Source organism: Carcharodon carcharias, chromosome 7 (genome assembly GCF_017639515.1).
Source record: "Carcharodon carcharias isolate sCarCar2 chromosome 7, sCarCar2.pri, whole genome shotgun sequence".
Lineage (NCBI taxonomy): Eukaryota > Metazoa > Chordata > Chondrichthyes > Lamniformes > Lamnidae > Carcharodon > Carcharodon carcharias.
This window is the reverse complement of record NC_054473.1, coordinates 32,444,961-32,464,583: the sequence shown is the minus strand read 5'-3', so window position 1 is coordinate 32,464,583 and position 19,623 is coordinate 32,444,961. Positions and strand designations below refer to the sequence as shown.

Sequence of the window (19,623 nt, the reverse complement as noted above, 5' to 3'; positions counted from 1 at the left end):
ACCTCCTCCACCAAATATAACTCGCTTAGTTTACACCTGGCTGAGAGCTTTGGTCACATCAAATAACTAATACTCTCACATCAATAAGGCGCAGAAGTAATTGGACTTATACTTTAGAAATCTAACTTTCCATGTCCAATTTACATTTTAGAAATTTGCAGACAGACCATCCAAAAACCAACATGGGCAGAAGATATACAAATGTGCAAACTTTTTATGCAGATACACCCGGAGAGGATCATTAGATTTCTGGATTTAAGAAACTGAGTGAGAGATGGAAGTTTTTCAATGTTGTGGTCAACTGAACAATGATCTCATTATTATTTGGGAGTTCTGCCTTATGAAGAGTACAGAAACCTGCATGTGCTGCTGCGTGGTAAGGACTTAGAGGGGAGAACAGATCATCATAATCATAAACAGCAAAAAGTACAAAAATAATGGATCTTTTAAAACTAATGTTTAATTATGTCAAGGAAATTATAGGAGCAAGAACAGTCCATTTTCGAATGAGAGTATAAGTGCTGGTGGTCAAGTAGCAGTTGCCTCGAAGCATATGGGTTTGTGGATGAGCTTGGAAATAAATAGCAAAGCTTGGAATAATACTGAATCAAATGGTGATTCACTCCTTGGCTTTTAAAATGAAGCATTATTGAAACCTAAAGTGCTTTTGGAGACTATCAACACAATTCAAATAGTTAAGGACGGAGAGAAAGATTGTGTTAACTATTTAAATAATCCAAGCCTGACAAAAGCTGCCTCTTCTAATTGATGCTATTTTTTTCAGATTTCAGTTTTTTTTTGAATATCCTGCTGTCGATTCTGTTGCATCTGGGTTCTATTAGATTAGAATCAGATGCTGAGTATTATGAACTTTCAACCTTAGAATGGGATAAAAGCGAAATACTGCGGATGCTGAAAATCTGAAATAAAAACAGAAAGTGCTGGAAAAGCTCAGCAGTTCTGGCAGCATCTGTGGAAAGTGGAATTTCTTTAGTTCCAAAGAAAAGTTATATTGGACTCAAAGTGTTAACTCTGTTTTTCTCTTCAAGTTTTTCCAGCACTTCTGTTTTTATATCTTATTCTGAGATTTGGGATCTTCCCACAACCAGTCCCTCCTACCTCCCTGAACTGCGAACCACTCTACTGATATATACCGAATGGAATCTTGTGTCCTTCCCTGTGGCAGGTTTGGTGGCTGGTGAGGGAGAGGGATAGAGGAGATCAGGCAGAAGGGTGGGTGGCAGGTGGGGACCCCACCTCCAGTCTGATTAAGTCAAGGGCGGGGAGGCCTGTGGATGGACCTCCTGCCCCACTGCCAGTTGAGGCCCATGATGGAGTGGTCACCTTTGTTTAAAGGCACTCAGTGCCTGATTGTGGGACCTCTTGTCATCAGGAAGGGAGGTGGCCTGCTGAGAGCCACCTCTTAACCTTGCTGCCAGGCCCCCTCTCCCCTCATCCACCACCCACTTCCCACCATCCTCAACCCAAGGTCTCGGGTGGGTCTAACACCGACAGCAGCCACCACCTCCACGGTGGTGCTGCTGATTATAGAAGATCTGCCAGTCTCTGATTGGCCAGCAGCACTCGGTGGGTGGGCCTTCTGTGCCTAGGGCCCCCCACTGGCCCATCCAGTGCCTGTGGCATAAGATATGCCCAGCCTTCCTGAAAAGAGGTGATGCAGGGGTCTCAATAGCCCTCTAGCCAGCGTCCAAGAGCCCCATCACCTCCACAAGATTCTGCCCAACATTTCTCATCCTCGCATTTCTTCCATTACACATCACATGACTTATGAGTTTCTTATAGTATGTCAATTAAAATTAATAGACAGAAAATCAGACAGACTCCATTAAGGGCATATCATCCTCCTGTCCAGCAATGATTTGTACTGCGTAGCCAGACATCTCTTTATACCCAAGCGCAATAAGAGCTTGATAATGTAATGTCACATCTGGAAACCCTACAAAGTCAGAGCAGATTCATATCATCTTATGCTGTAACTGGCCAACAGCATAATTAGATCATAAAATATGCAAGCTAGAGGTTCAAGTGATACTCCTGTTTCATTCACAAAACCCTCTGAGTTTTATCATGCCACAATAAAATGCTCATCAAAAATCATGATGGCTTCTGTCCCATACAAAGCACCAAGAGAAGAAACAAATTATATTTTACCTGCACATTTTCAACTTCTGACTAACCAAATCCCTGGGAAATGGAAGGTAGACAGATATGAAAACAACAACCAGAAGCAAAACTGAAAGTAAAAACTCAATAGGGACAAAAATTGTGAGGGATACAAAATGGTTTGCCAATTTGCAATCACACTACTGCACAAAATCAAATCTAGCTTCTTTTATCTTGACTGTAGCTTTCAATGTTGGATGTTATTGTTTTCTAACAGGAGAACTAGATTCAGTTTATCTGGGCTCTACATGACAGCAAAATTCATTTAAGTACCATGATGCAGTCAAATTTCAGTCAGTTCACCTGACAACTCAAAGACAGTGTGGTAGGCAGATTCTGTCCTGTTATCCATCACTCAGTTCAGATCTATAAATCCATTTATCAGTCACACGGACAAGAAATCCCTTCTGCAACTTTTCATTTTTTTTATTAAATTGTCACTGGTCCAAAGATTAATATATCTGGTATTACAAGAATTAAAAGAAGACAAACAGGAAATATTAGTGTCTTAGGTTGTGTGGTTCCAACATAAATAGGGAATTGGTGTTTTTCCTAGTGAATACACTTCCTGTAAGGGCTATTGGTTAAGCCACAGGTTCAGGGTAAATTTTGTGAAAGGATAAAAAAGTTGGCTGAAGGATAGTAAGTAACAGGCACTTGTTAGGAGTCACATCAGGATGAAATCAAATATTGAGCAAGTACCAAGGATCAGTGTTTAGATCAGAACTGTTTTAAATTCTCATCAATAACATGAATTCATTAATTTGTTGTATATCAGTGAAACTGTCAGCTGATCCTAACCTCAAAAGTTTCATTGAAATTAAAGGAGGCAGCTGAGAGCTTTGCAAAATATACCTGTGAGCAGAACAATCATCAGATATCATCTGAGCCAAATCTCATTTAAAGAGGACCCCATGGTCTTACACCAAGTGTCTTCACCACTGTCATTTCAAGTTGCAGTCAGCTAGATTGGGTGGGAAAGGAATGGGCATGTACCCCACTCCACTTTAACTGCTGCCCCAGCCTGGTCTGCCAGGTGGAAGCAGTTAAAACTGATGCAAATATGTCCACCCAATGCAGAGCATCAATCCAAAAACCAACAGAATGTTGATTTACACAACCACAGCTATAAATCAGAGATACCATGATCAAACTGTGCAGTGCTCTGCCCAGCTCTTTAAACTGAGAAAAGATGACGTTCAGACACTAGAGGTAAAGCAAGGTACAGAGTACAGGGTGCTTAGCCCTACTGTGAAGCATAGGAATCATGGAAATTTGCAGCATTGAAGAAGGCACTGTGCACTGGCCAATAAGGAGCTACCCAGCCTAATCCCGCTCTCTGGTTCTGGGGTCTATAGCCTAGGTATATGTCCAGGCATGTACATGAGGGTTTCAAACTAATTGTCATGACAGTGGATCACAGCTCCGAATTACTTAAGGACATATTGAACTTTTTAATTGTTTTTTTAAAAAAATACCTACAAGCAAAAGTTAGCTGAGAATGTTAAGTAACTTCTTTCTGGAAAATTCTTTTGTGGATTATACTTGACCGACTAGTCCAGAAAGAACATGGAATGTTGCACCTAAAAAGGTATCAAGGCCTACTTCAGATGAAGACACTTGAAAGGAAGAGATGCAATGCAAAAGACTGAACTTTAATTTCCTGTGGTTGCAGAGACAATGGAGACTACCACATCTCAGCAGAAACCAACTCCTGTTGAGTTATATCTTAGAATGTAGGAATGATCTGAGTTGAAATAAAACAGATTCTGGGCGAAAGACATGTTTTTTTTTTCTCCCTTCCAGGAATACACAAGGGAATGGGTTAGAAAACCACCTGTAAACCTGATCTGTGTGTTCTAGTTCTGGTGTGCTAATATGTGCTGTGAAGGTCACAGCAGAAGAACATCAACTAGACATCCCTGCAGTTTGCAGGTAAAAGTCATTGTCTCTCTCTCTGGCTGGCAGCAAGTCAGCAAAGCCACAGTCAAAAAGGAAACCAGGCAAATCCTTCAGCTAACCTGCAGAATCCAGTGTCTCCAAAGTCAACTCCAGCGGAATCACCCAATTTAACAGCCGCAATGTTTCACTATCTACTCCTCATGGACAAGTCAAAGACTGATTTGTATATCTTTTTTTAACTTTTATTTTTGGACTCAACTTCTCATTTCTGAAGTGTGTATGTGTGTTGCAATTTTATTATTTTTTTCTCGAGTTTTTAGTAACTAATAAACTTGCTCTTTCTTTGACTCAAGAAAGCCTGGTTAAATTGGCTCCTTCTAAAATATAAATACATTTGGACTGGGAAAAGGTCTCCACGAGGGAAGGGATCCTTTTTAAATTAACCTTGTTGCGACCAACTGAGATAAATAAAGAAAGGGCACCAGCTCATTCCTCCTCAGCCAGGAGCATAACAAAATTGGGGTCCCACTTGGGAAGTTAACAATTTGGGTATCTTGTCCAGGATCATAACAAAAAGGGACCTTGCCTGGGGACCAGTCATAACACTGAGAAAAGGTGAATTTAATATCGACAAAATTTTTCACTACACAAAAAAGTGATCAATGGATTTCCAGATAAAATCATGGAGATGAAAAACCTAGGATCATTTAAGAAACAGTTAAAGGCAGAAAATAGGGTATTTCTGGATGGATGGATGGATTGGCCTTCCTCATCCATAAGTATCTTGTGAAATGGAAGAGTTACATTGTGCTGTGAATAGGTAATATCATATTACCTTTTACTCTTCAATACGAACTGTAAGTGTTTGAACTTATGACTTACCTGTCAACTTTGCCTTAAATGAATGGATGGAAATTTGTGGCTGATACTCACTTCAATAAGAAACAATTGATTTCCACGTTAAGACCTGGAAGTTCTGCAACATTGCAACATATTTGTATCAAATTGTTCATTCTGCTATTTTAAGATATTAAAGTAACTGGCAAAGGAATTTGATACAAACTTGGAATCGTGTCAGGATAACAGTTTCATTTGCAGTAATTTATATTTGAATGTGTTCCTTTTAAGGTGTTAATGTATGCGTGATTCACGGTTGAAGGAAGATGAATTCAATAACTAATCTGACCCATAGGAATCATTTTAAAGCAAATAAATCCAGATTTTCTACTGCATTCTCCAAATTTTTGAATGGTATTCTGGCAGCCGACATCAGAAAACGAAGTCCAATGCAACACCTCAAATACTGCAAATGAGCTGACCTTAGAAACCTTGAAAATAGTACATTTCCATTTAGTCCAAAACCTGCCACTCATTACTGTGGCACTAATGATGCCAATATCTGAAAATTTAAGCTCAATCCAATTTATTAATGCTACTTTTCAACATCTTATCAACAGCAATTAATACCAAAATTTCCTGAGAATCTCAAAATTTAATTTGTGTAGCAATGTAAAACCAACATCAACCAATTACACACAAATCTTTTTGTTAAAAAAAAGCACCACTCTGCTCTTAGGCCAGAATGACGCTGGAAATTTCTAGAAGGTTATTGCTAATGTTACAAAAGCTTTGCAAGTCCTCCTGTTCCTTACATGAAAAACAATACTTAGTTAACTGTACTTCAGTTTCAAAGCTGACGTGACATAACACTTGGAACTATCAGCAATGCCTAGTCCAGTTTTGGACAATTACCTTGTCTGGTTGAAATGACCAATTGCCTAATGTCCGGGACTAATTGGTGAGCTGTCCTTTGAATATATACAATTGCTTGGCAGCAGAGCAAAAGAATCCTTGGCAAGGTTGAAAATAACTTGGAAGTTACATTTGCAAATCCTAGTTTCACTGCTAAGGCCAAGCCCCACAGAAATCACAAAACTAACACTACATGGGGCCAAATAACAATTGCACAGTCCTGGTGAGTGAAACAGATATGAGGAACATGAATGTGCACTCCTCAAGGACTTTAGAGGACTAATGGTGGCAGACTCAAATGGAATAGATAATCATGTATACCTCAAGACACAGTGGATGTAGTTATTGATTTATTGTTTCACTTAGAAGAAGCAATACCCAAGCACTTTTGATAATGAATCAGACTAGATTAATTTAAACTAGCCTTGTGGTGACAATTGGTGGGCAAAATATATAATACATATATGCCAGGTAATGACAAAGAAGGGTTAGCATCTCCCACTGACTTCAACAGTGTCAGTGTTGCTAAACCCCACATCATCAACATCTGCAGGATCACTAATGATCAGAAGCCTCACTAGGCCGACCATACCAACACTGCAGCTAAAACAGAAAGTCAGAGGCACCTGAAAACTCACAGCATCAATGCCATCTACAAGGCAGAAGCCAGAGTGTGATGGGTACAACTGCAGCAAAACACAAGATGCTCAACTTCATCAGGTCAAAGCAATATGCTTGAACGGCCACTGTGCCATTGGACTGAGTATGCAGACCCTGCATGATCAGTGCACTGTAGCTGCAGTGAGTATAATCAACATAAGGAACTCAGCATGCTTAGTTTGACAGTATTCTGCCCTTACAAGCTCTACCATTATGATGGATGAGAGCAATAATGTTTTAGAAACATCATCACCTTCAAATTCCCCTCTAAGTCACACACCATTCTGCTTTTTTGTTTCATTCGTTCATGGGATGTGGGTGTCACTGGCTAGGTCAGCTTTTATTTTCCTTGAGAAGGTGGTGGTGAGTTGCCTTCCTGAACTGCTGCAGTCCATGTGGTGTAGGTACACCCACAATGCTGTTAGGGAGAGAGTTCCAGGATTTTGACCCAGTGACAGTGATGGAACAGTGATATATTTCCAAGTCAGGATAGTGAGTGACTTGGAAGGAAACATGCAGGTGGTGGTGTTCCCATCTGTCTGTTGCCCTTGTCCTTCTAGATGGTAGTGGTCGTGGGTTTGGAAGGTGCTGTCTAAGGAGGCTTGGTGAATTCCTGCAGTGCGTCTTGTAGATGGTACATACTGCTGCCACTGTGCATCGGTGGTGGAGGGAGTTAATGTTTGTGGATGGGGTAACAATCAAGCAGGCTGCTTTGTCCTGGATGGTGTTAAGCTTCTTGAGTGCTGTGGGAGCTGCACTCGCCCAGGCAAGTGGAGAGTATTCCATCACAGTCCTCACTTGTGGCTTGTAGATGGTGGACAGACTTTGAGTAGTCAGGAGGTGAGTTACTCTCCACAGGATTCCGAGCTTCTGACCTGCTCTTATAGCCACAATATTTATACGGCTGGTCGAGTTCAGTCCCTGGTCAACAATAACCCCCAGGATGTTGATAAAGGGGGCTCCAGTAATGCCATTGAATGACAAGGTGCGATGGTTAGATTGTCTCTTATCGGAGATGGTCATTGCCTAGCACTTACGTGGCATGAATGTTACTTGTCACTTGTCGGCCCAAAACGTCCAGGTCTTGCTGCATTTGGACATGGACTGCTTCAGTATCTGAGGAGTCACGAATGGTGCTGAACATGAATGGTGCAATCATCAGCGAGCATCCCCACTTCCAGCCTTATGATGGAAGAATGGTCATTGATGAAGCAGCTGAAGGTGGTTGGGCTGAGGACTCTACCCTGAGGAACTCCTGCAGTGATGTCCTGGAATCGAGATGATTGTCCTCCAACAACCACAACCAACTTCCTTTGTGCTAATTATGAATCCAAGGAACAGGGACTTTTCTCCAACTCCCATTGACCCCAGTTTTGCTAGGACTCCTTGATGTCACACTTGGTCAAATGTTGCATTGATGTCAAGGGCAGTCACTCTCACCTCACTTTTGGAGTTCAGCTCTTTTGTCATGTTTGATCTGAGGCTGTACTGAGGTCAAGAGCCAAGTGGCTCTGGTGGAACCCAAACTGAGCATCAGTGAGCAGGTTATTGCTGAACAAGTGCTGCTTGATAGCACTGTTGATGATCCCTTTCATCACTTGACAGATGATCGAGAGTAGACTGATGGGGCGGTAATTGGCTTGGTTGGATTTGTCCTACTTTTTGTGTACAGGACATACCTGGGCAATTTTCCACATTGCCGGGTAGGGGCCAGTGTTGTAGCTGTACTGGAACAGCTTGGCTAGGGGCGCGACAAGTTCTGGAGCACACGTCTTCAATATAATTATAAAAGCAAAATACTGCGGATGCTGGAAATCTGAAATAAAAACAGAAAATGCTGGAAAACCCAAGCAGGTCTGACAGTATTTGTGGAGAGAGAAACAGAGTTAACGTTTTCAGTCCGTATGACCCTTCTTCAGAACCTTGCTGTGGTTCTGGAGTCACATGTTGGCCAGACCAGGTAAGAACAGCAGATTTCCTTCTCTCAGGGACATTAGTTAACCAGGTGACAACTGATACTGGTTTCGTGGTCATCACCATCAGTCTTACAGGTCAAAATCTTTGGGTCGATGAGCGGGGATGGGCCCCACTCGCCGACATGTAAAATGATGCGCGGTGATGTCAGGCGTGCATCCCAATGTCACCGCACATCATTCAGACCTTCAGTTTGGCGGGCGCGCACCAGAGCCGGCTGCACACCCGCCAAACTATCAAAGGCCTATTAAGGCCATTTAAATACCAATTAAAATAATTAACTGAACTGCCCATCCAACCTTAAGGTTGGCGGGCAGGTGAAGAGCCCAGGCAATCTTTGCATTTATCATGAAACCTCATCCACAGGCAGGATGAGGTTTCATGAAGGCTTTTAAACTTGAATAAAAATTTTTAATAAAATTCATGGATATCTCCCAGCTCATGTGACACTGTCACATAAGGGGACATGCTTAAAAAATTTTTTTCCTCTATTTAAATTTTTAAAAATCAAACTAGTCTCTCTGAGGTAGCTCTGTGCCTTAGGGAGATTTCTTCACTCTTTCACGCACATGTGCAAAAGAGCACAGGCCACAACTCAGCCTAATCCCCCCCCCCTCCCTGCGCACAGGGAGCGCACAGTGCTTCTGGGTGCATGTAAAATGGCGGCACGCAACCACGCCCGCTCCTGCCCAACCACCACCCCACCCCCCCCGCCCGATGGAGAGAAAATTCTCCTCAAAATTCCAGATATTTTACTGAATTCAAATTTCACCATCTGCTGTGGTGAGATTCGAACCCAGGTCCCCAGATTATTACATTGTATCTCTCTGGATTACTAGTCCAGTGACAATACCACTATGCCACCACTTCCCCTCCACTTGGACATACAAGACTGAATTTTCCTGCCAAAAGGATATGTTATGCATAGTATTACAAGACTCATCCTAAAGTTAATACTGATTTCATTGTTACATCGATTGTACAGACTGGCAGCATTTTATTGAATGTGGTATCAAGGAGCCCTATAAAGCTGAGTCAATGGGAGTCAGGGGGAAAATTCTCAACTAGCTGGAGTCATGGCTAGCTGCATGGAAAATGGCTGTAATTGCTGGAAGCCAATCACCTCAGTCTCAGGACTCGAGTTCCTCAGGCTGGTGTCACTAGGCCCAACCATTTTCAGCCCCTTCATCAATGACCTTCCCTCAATCAAAAGTGGGGATGTTCACCGATGATTGTAGAGTATTCAGTTCCTCAGAAAATGAAGCAGCCAATACCTCCACACGCAACCACCTGGACAATATCCAGGCGTGGGCTGTTAAGTGGCAAGTAACTTTTGCGCCCCACAAGTGCCAGGCAATGGTCATTCCCAACAAGGGAGAATCCAACCATCTCTCCTTGACATACAATGGCATTACCATCATCGAATCCCCCACTATCAACAACCTGGGGATCACCACTGACCAGAAACTTAACTGGAGCAACTACATAAATACTGTGGCTACAAGTACAGGTCAGGGGCTGGGTATTCTGTGGCAAATGGCTCACCTCCTGACCCCCCAAAGCCTTTCTACCACCTACAAGGCACAAGTGAAGACAAAACAGCCCACTTGATTGGCACTCCTTAAGCATTCTCTCCCTCCACCACCAGCACATAATAGCAGCAGCACCATGCACTGCAGCAACTCACCAAGGCTTCTTCAACAGCACATTCCAAACCCGTAACTGCCACAAGGTAGAAGGACAAGGGCAGCTGGCACATGGGAACACTGTTCCTGTTCAAGTCACATATTATCCTGACTTGGAAATATATTGCCATTCATTCTTCATCACTGAGTCAAAGTCTTGGAACTCCCCAAGGAAGCACTGCTACCACATAGACTTCAGCAATTCAAAAAGGCAGATTCTCAATTATGGTGGTTAGGGATATGCAATAAATATTAGCCTTGCCAGCAATGCCCATAACCCATGAATGAATAAAAAGAATGTTTGATACACAAACTGCTTAAAATAATTAAACAAATAGGCTTTGTTCCATTGCCCTTTAAATTCTTGAGTAAATTCTAATCACTACTTATACCATTTAAGATAAATTACCTTTTAAGAATAGTTTCCTTCTATATGCCAATATTTAAATAATTTAGCAATTCTAACTTACAGAAACAATAATAGAAGTATATATTTGTATGGAAAAACCAATGAACAAAATTGACAAACACAATGTAATTAAAAACCAACAACATTTTTGACTATTGTAAATTATATTTGATGGTTTTAATATATATTTATCATGGCGGGTTCTTCTACTATGAAAGAGTTAATGCATCTCAAACTAGAAAATCTCAACAGAGGCACAAACCTCCTACAATTCAAGCTGAACCTTATTTGCAGCAGCAATGAAATCTATTCATCATTGTGTCAAATAAAAGCCCAGGAAATAATAAAATCTATAAACATTACTATATAAAATATTGTTGGATCAACCAACAGCTTCTGTTGCCCTTCAGTATTGTGTGTCAGAATTCACCTTTCAAGGTAACTATTGAAAATGGCAGCACTTAACAATTGTCATCAGGTTTGGATTTGTCACTATGCTTAAATCTGAACTGCTTCATTAAAGTTAAACTTTCAGGTTATATGGGATAATATAAATTTATACCATTGCTTTTAAACAGGACAGATCAGAAAATCTACCAGTAGGTTTAACTATATTTTACAAGTGTCAGGAAGCTTAACCAGTACCAGTAGTTTTAAATACGCTTCTTGATAATTTGTTATTTGCCATTTCCACCATGCCAATTATCAACCAACGCAATCAAAGCTCGTCAAAAAAGAAGTTAAATCAAAGTTTCATGTTGTAGCAGACAGGTGCCAGTTCTGCACTTATTGAACCCCTCTGATCTCAGGCATGTCACTATGGGATGCGTTAAGAGCCAAATTCTTAGCTACAGATAGTCCTCTCATATCATCTCAAGCACCTACCAACCTATAGTTAGATCATACACTTCGTGTCTCAGTGAGGAGTGCAGCATTATACAAAATAAGACTTGCCTTTCAAAATGCAATATTTAGAACGATTCAGTAACACATTGATGTTCAACTGGCTTAATTTACAGGAAAAGAAGTAACTTAGCAGTATAGCCTATAACCAGTTTTCTATACTTGCATATCAATAAGAAATTTCTGCCCCAAGTTAATGGTGCAAGTATGAAGGTCATCTTATTTTGAATAAGGCTTATGACAGTAGCTGGGGCACACACTCCCCAGAAAAAAATGTTGCACAATTGCAGCAATGCCACAACCAGTTCAACATGCTTTACAATCAAGTTTCCCAATCTTTTGGAATGAGCCTTAAAAAAGTAGAAAGTATAATTTTAGTGTTGACCAGTTACTACATACTATAACCAAAGTGCACGAAGACAGGAGAGCAGGAAGCACAGATGTTATTTTAAACGTTGTTATTTATTAGAAAGAAGAGAGAAGGCCACCAATGGTCAGCAACAAAAAAACAGTTGAAAATGTGGTGGAGTACAACTTGCTGTCTTTTGTAATGTGGATTATTGTATATACTGGTTACCATATAAGTGAATATATATAGGAGAATCAAAATAGTAACATGTGCTTGTTAGTCACTAATTAGGTGACAGGACTAAAAAATTAGAAGCCATTAATTTATTTATTTGAAACTTAGGTGGCATTAATCAACGCCATGTAGAAAGCAGGTGCCAGAATTTTGTACCCTGAATAAATTATTTGGAACACATGAATAATACACATTTCAGCACATTAAACCACCCAGACAAATGTAACTGCAGTGAACTGCTACAGATTTGAATTTGGACAATGGATTTTCATTTTGTTCACAATGCAATCTTCAAAATTTGCATATCTGTGAACCACAGCAGGCTCACAAGGTAATTGTTCATCGTTGTTCTACAGCATTACAAAATTCCAGGAAAAATCCGTGAAAAAAATTTATTATTGAAGATTGATTTTGTGCTCATTGAAGGGAAGGAAGTTCATGCTGAGAGATGGAATACTATCCCATGAAATTCCTGGGCCTAGGGAGACACAGCTGCCAGAGGAGACAGGGTAAGAAGGCTGGGATTTGAAGTAGAGCCCCTTCCTCTCAGGTCTCCACACCTTTTCTTTTGGAGAATAAGTTCCTCCAGAAGTGTGGTAGATGTTGCGTGCTGACAACAGAAGAACCAGAACTAGGGGAACGATAACACCCACCGGAAATCTTGTCAGCTTCATTTTCTTTGCTCCCACTGCAAGCACCCGTGGTGGAATAGAGCCAAAAATCACAAGTGCCCAGCAGAAATTGATGGAAGAGCATGATTTGAAAATTAGGTGATATTAGCATTTGGCAACCGGAACATTGTGGCCTTTTAGGAAAATCAGCAATCTTTGGCTAGAACAGCCTGTGCAACTGATAAAGTGACAAAGTTACGGGAAAATACCTACCGATGAGGCAGATATCCAGCCAAAATGGAAAATGGGGCAAGCACCCACTCTCTGCAAAGGATTTGGGAATGGGTCACATGTAGGTCAGGCTGGCAAGCAGAAGCCCTGCCCTGTCTACCACTGGCAGTGAAGGAGGATTCCTTAGTACTTTAATGGCTCAGTGGCTGCCTCAGTTGCTGCTTAGTCAGGGTCAGGATAGTTTGATGCAAAGCAAAGCTCCTTCTATAATGCATCAATTTCAGAATATGTTTAGACTTCCCAAATCAGCCACCCTAATAATGAGTGAAATTGCCAATGTTGTACCAGTGAATGTCAAATGAGGCTTGTGCTGTGGGCCCAGGTCTGTTAAGAATTAGTTTGAAACCCAAGAGTCAGTCTGAACACATGAAGCCCATTAGTTACTTTTAAAATGGACAAGTTACCTTTTGTCATAAATGGACTTCTACCAGAAATTGCATGACTGCGCATTTTTTAAATATTTGATTCCTGAAAAGCAATTTTGTTAGCAGTCATATGAAAAATAACAGCCCATGATAATACCTGCAATCTTTTAAGATTTAACAGCTAATGGGTCATTTAAACAATTTGAATGTCAAAAGATGTCTAATCCAACTTTGAACTACATGATTTAGCCGTTAAATCCCAATTTACCCCCAAAGCACTGCACACAGGTATCCAGCTCTGCTGCTAGTAGTTTCAAAATACATTGAAGGCCTGGAAAGCAGATCTTAAAGTTACAGCAAGAATGGATGACAGAAAGCGAAGGAGCAGGATTGCTTCATTTGTGGGTACTGCAATGATGTATTGCTTCATTAGGTGCAGCAAGAAAGGTTATCCTTCGGAGCAAAAGGTTATCCTCTTTTTAAAAGCAGTGTTCAAAATGCCTTCCTGAAAATTCACAAATGAGTGAATGTAGTTTCCTGAAGTGATAAATCATTTTCAGAACTCAGAAAGATAGCCTAAGTAATAAAACCCCAAATTGTCCCACTATAAGTAAAAGCTCATTTGTCGGCCACAGTGTCTTTTAACTTGATGGAGCTTCATTGAGGCAGCGTGCAGCCCTTAACTCTTTCACACAGGCAAAGTGATGTCCACTTTGTTGAAGGGCAGACTTTATTGCTGGCACTGAAATATGGAGTTGGAATACACTTTGATTCACTAGCCATTGGCCTCAAGTTCATTAGAGAAATTTGCACCAGAACTGTTCTCCAGAAATGAGAAACTTCTACTTATTGCCTTCATAAAACAGATGCCAATAATTCCCCTAGCAGCACTCAACTCTGAAGAGTTGAAGCATATACATAAATTAATTCAGAATTATATGTGGTCAAGCTGAACAGCATTCATTTAAAACGCGGCAAAAAATCCATTCAATCTATCTACAACTACTTCTGAATGCACTTTGCCCTCTGGGTGAGTTACTTTGCTGGCCCAAGCTTGTATTCTGTTATTTCTACGAGAAGATCCCCAAGTAAGATAAAGTTGAGCAATAGATGGCTAAGATTGTTTCCTCAAGGCCTTAGTGATCTGTGATTGTTTTCAACTCAGAGGAGCAGTGGTCATGGAGGGACTAATTTCTGCCAGCCTTTCTATTGCAGTGTTAAGTGTATTGACACGTATTTGAGCTACTTCATGTGAAGACATTAGAAGGGGGGCTTAAGGAAGCAAGTTTAATGGTACACTTGGGGAGAGAACATCATCCATGATTAGTCTTGCAGCTCACTGGTGCAGACTCTGAGATGCTACTGATCAGTGTCCTAACAGGTTAAGTAGAATGGTAAGGGAAGAATAATGAATGGGGAACATGGGATACTTGACGTAAAACCTAAGCTGCTAAAACTTGAGAGAAGTTTTGCCTGTGAGATAGGGAGTCATATGAAAGATGAGATGGCGTAATGTATTGTTATATTATATTGTTGCTGGACTAATAATCTAGAGACCCAGAGTAATGGCCTAGGGACCAGGGTTCGAATCCCACCACGGCAGATGGTGGAATTTGAATTCAATAAAAATCTGGAATTAAAAGTCTAATGATGACCATGAAACCATTGTCAATTGTTAAAAACCCATCTGGTTCACTAATGCCCTTTAGGGAAGGGCTTACCTGGTCTGGCCTACATGTGACTCCAGACCCACAGCAATGCAGTTCACTCTTAAATGCCCTCTGAAATGGCCTAGCAAATCTCTCAGTTGTAACAAAATGCTATAAAGTCACAAAGAAGGAATGAAACTGGACAGACCACCTAGCATCGACCTAGGCACCAGAAACAACAATGGCAATCACAGCCCTGCGGAGTCCTCCTTACTAACATCTGGGGGGCTAGGGCCAAAATTAGGAGAACACCAGCCTGACATAGTCATCTTCATGAAATCATACCTGACAGGTAACATCTGAGACACCACCATCACCATCCCTGTCCCACCAGCTGGACAAATCCAGCAAAGATGGCGGCACAATGATATACAGTTGGGAGGGAGTTGCCCTGGGAGTTCTCAACATCGACTCCAGATCCCATGAAGTCTCATGGCATCAGGCCAAACATGGGCAAGGAAACCTCCTGCTGATTACTACATACATCCTTCAGCTGATGAATCAGTGTTCTCCATGTTGAACATCACTTGAAGGAAGCACTGAGGGTGGCAAGGGCACAGATTGGTGGGGACCTCAATATCCATCACCAAGAGTGGCTTGGTAGCACCACTACTGACCAAGTCCTAAATGACATAGCTGATAGACTGGGTCTGCGGCCGGTGGTGAGGGAACTAGCAAGAGGGAAAAACATACTTGACCTCATCCTCACCAATCTGCCTGCTGCAGATGAATCTGTCCATGACAGTATCGGTAGGAGTGACCACTGCACGGTCATTGTGGAGACAAAGTCCTGGCTTCACATTGAGGATAACCTCCATCGTGTTGTGTGGCACTACTACCATGCTAAATGGGACAGATTTCAAACAGACCTGGCAATTCAAGACTGGGCATCCATGAGGTGCTGTGGTCCATCAGCAGCAGCAGAATTTTACTCAAACATTATCGATAACCTCATGGCCTGGCATATCCTCCACTCTACCATTACCATTAAGCCAGGAGATGAACCCTGGTTCAATGAAGAGTGCAGGAGGGCATGCCAGGAGCAGCACCAGGCATACCTAAAAATGAGGTGTCAACCTAGTGAAGCTGTAACACAGGACTACTTGCATGCCAAGCAGCAGAAGCAGGAAGTAATAGACAGAGCTAAGTGATCCCGCAAACAATCGGTCAGATCTAAGCTCTGCAGTCCTGCTACATCCCATCAAGAATGGTGGTGGACAATTAAACAACTCAAAGGAGGAGGAGGCTCCACAAATATGATGGAGGAGCCCAGCACAGCAGTGCAAAAGATAAGGCTAAAGCATTCGCAACAATCTTCAGCCAGAAGTGCCGAGGGGGTGCTGCATCTCAGCCTCTACCAGAGGTCCCCAGCATCACAGATGCCAGTCATCAGCCAATTCGATTCACTCCACTTGATATCAAGAAATGGCTGAAGGCACTGGATACTGCAAAGGCTATGGGCCCTGACAATATTCCAGTAATAGTACTGAAGACTTCTGCTCCAGAACTTGCTGCACCCCTAGCCAAGATGTTCCAGTACAGCTACAACACTGGCATCTACCCGGTTATGTGGAAAATTGCCCAGGTTTGGCCCGTTCACAAAAAGCAAGACAATTCGAACCTGGCCAATTACTGCCCCATCAGTCTACTCTCGATCAGCAGTAAAGTAATGGAAGGGGTCATCAATACTGCTATCCACTAGCACTTGCTTAGCAATAACCTGCTCACTGACGCCCAGTTTGGGTTCCACCAGGGCCACTCAAATCCTGACCTCATTACAGCCTTGGTTCAAACATGGACAAAACAGCTGAACTCACGAAGTGAGGTGAGAGTGACTGCCCTTCATCAAGGCAGCATTTGACAGAGTGTGGCATCAAGGAGTCCTAGCAAAACTGGAGTCAATGGGAATCAGTGGGGAAAACTCTCCACTGGTTGGAGTCATACGTAGCACAAAGGAAAATGGTTGTGGTTGTTGGAGGTCAGTCATCTCAGCTCCAGGACAACACTGCAGGAGTTCCTCAGGGCAGTGTCCTAGGCCTAACTATCTTCACCAATGACCCTCCTTCCATCATAAGGTCAGAACTGGGGATGTTCACTGATGACTGCACAATGTTCAGCACCATTCGTGACTCCTCAGATGCTGAAGCAGTCCATGTCCAAATGCAGCAAGACCTGAACAATATCCAGGCTTGGGCTGACAAGTGGCAAGTAACATTCGCGCTATACAATTGTCAGGCAATGACCATCTCCAACAAGAGAGAATCCAACCATTGCCCCTTGATGCTCAATGGCATTACTATCTCTGAATCCCCCACTATCAACGTTCTGGGGGTTACCATTGACCAGAAACTGAACTGGACTAGCCATATAAATACTGTGGCTACCAGAGCCGGTCAGAGGCTAGGAATCATGTGACGAGCTACTCACACCCTGACTCCCCAAAGTCTGTCCATCATCTACAAGGCACAAGTCAGGAGTATGATGGAATACTCCCCATTGTCTGGATGAGTGCAGCTTCCACAACACTCAAGAAGCTGGACACTGTCCAGGATAAAGCAGTCGCTTGTTTGGCCCCACATCCACAAACATTCACTCCATCCACCACCAACGCACAATAGCAGCAGTATGTTGGCATCTACAAGATGCACTGCAGGAATTCACCAAGGCTCCTTACACAGCACCTTCCAAGCCCACAACACTACCGCCTAGAAGGACAAGGGCAACAGATAGATGGGAACACCACTAACTGGATGTTCCCCTCCAAGTCACTCACCATCCTGATTTGGAAATATATCGCCGTTCCTTCACTGTCACTAGGTCAAGATCCTGGAACTCCCTTCCTAACAGCACTGTGGGTGTACCTACACCACATGGACTGCAGCAGTTTAAGGAGGCAGCTCACACCACCTTCTCAAGGGCAACTAGGGATGGGCAATAAATGCTGGCCCAACCAGCGAAGCCCACATCCCATGAATGAATTTTTAAAAATGTAATCAGGAGGAGACGAGATTGGTGGTGGGGCGGGGGCAGGGGGATGGGGAAAGAGGCAGATAGATGTATGACAATGTGAATAAGGAAAGATGAGATCAGGGGAATAAGGTGGAAAGATCTAATTAATGATGAAGCAGCTGGTCAAGTGAACTTTTTCTAACTGTATGAATTGACTGCTCAAACATTGTACTGTAGAACCCCCTACTCATGAGAGTGGGGCTTCTCCTTGCACGCTCATAATAAAGATCATTTACTTGAATAAGATATGCAACTCCTGGGGCATTTTTGGGTACCGGGGAAAGCTCTCACCCTTTCAAGTCCCAACCAGGTCTTAGAAATCCTATGAGAGTGTGTGTTATTCAGGCAGACCCACGAGGCACCAATTGAAGCAGCGATAGCTACCATTCCTGAAGTCACCACCAACCTTACTACCTCCTTCGACATATCTTTGCTTCTGAGATGTCTTTTACAGTTATTTCCTCCAGAGCATTCTGCAAGTCATAACTAGTTTCCTACAGTGTTATAGACATGTGAAGTGGACTTCCCCATCAGTTACTTGTAAGCATGGAAACCATCTCCACTGCCTGCACATGTAATCAGTGTTCTTCAATCATAATTCTTTTCACATACTTTGTTAGCAAAATTGAAGCCCACAGAATAAAGGGACAGTAATTTGCCTGGACACAAAGTTGGCAAAGGGACAGAAAGCAGAAAGTAGTGGTGAATAGTTGTTTTGCAGACAGAAAGGAAATGTGCAATGGTGTCTCCAGGCTTTGGGGCTGGGACCACTGTTCTTTTGGATATATATTAAGGACAAAGAATTGGGTACACAGGATGCCATTTCAAAGTTCAGATGACTCAAAACTCAGAAATGTAGTAAGGAGTGAATGAGGGATAATATCAGACCACTGGATGATTATAGACTGGCAAAATAAACAGGCACATGGCAAATTAAATTTAATGCAGATAAGTGTGAAGCGAATCACATTAATAGGAAATATGAGCAGAGACAATATGAACTGAATGATGCAATTTTAAAATGGTTATAGGAGCAGAGAAACAAATGTTTGCAAACACAAGCCATTGAGCACATCTGGGAAATTTGAGAAAGGCATACATGATTGTTGGCTTTATAAATAGAGGCATCGAGCATAAAAGCAAGGAATCTATACAAGCTTTTATCAATCACTGGTTAGGCCCCAGCTGGAGTTTGGCCCAAATCTGTTCATCATAATTTAGAAAGAGTGACAAGGTTTTATAGAGGGTGCAGAGGAGACTGCTAGATTTGTATCAGGTATGAAAGACTTCAGTTATGTGCAGAAAACAGACCAACTGGGGTTCCTCTCCTTATAACAGAGAAGATTAAAGGGATATTTAATAGAAGTGTTTAAAACCTTGAAGGGTTTTAAGGAGAAAGTGTTTCAATTGGTAGAAGGCTTAGTTAGCAAAGGACACAGACATAAGGTGATTGGCATAAGAACCAAAGGTGACATGTGGAAACATTTTTTTTTTTACACAGAAAGTTGTTATAAATTGGAGTGCATTTCCTGAAAGGAAAAGATTTAACAATAACTTTCAAAAGAAAATTGGATAAATGCACAAAA

The 19,623-nt window shown here is 42.0% G+C and overlaps 1 protein-coding gene across 2 annotated transcripts in view; it reads right to left on the bottom strand.

The window, feature by feature from the left end:
* fbln2 (fibulin 2) overlaps positions 1–19,623 on the bottom strand; it is a 201,235-nt gene that overhangs the window by 133,525 nt on the left and 48,087 nt on the right. The window lies entirely within an intron of this gene.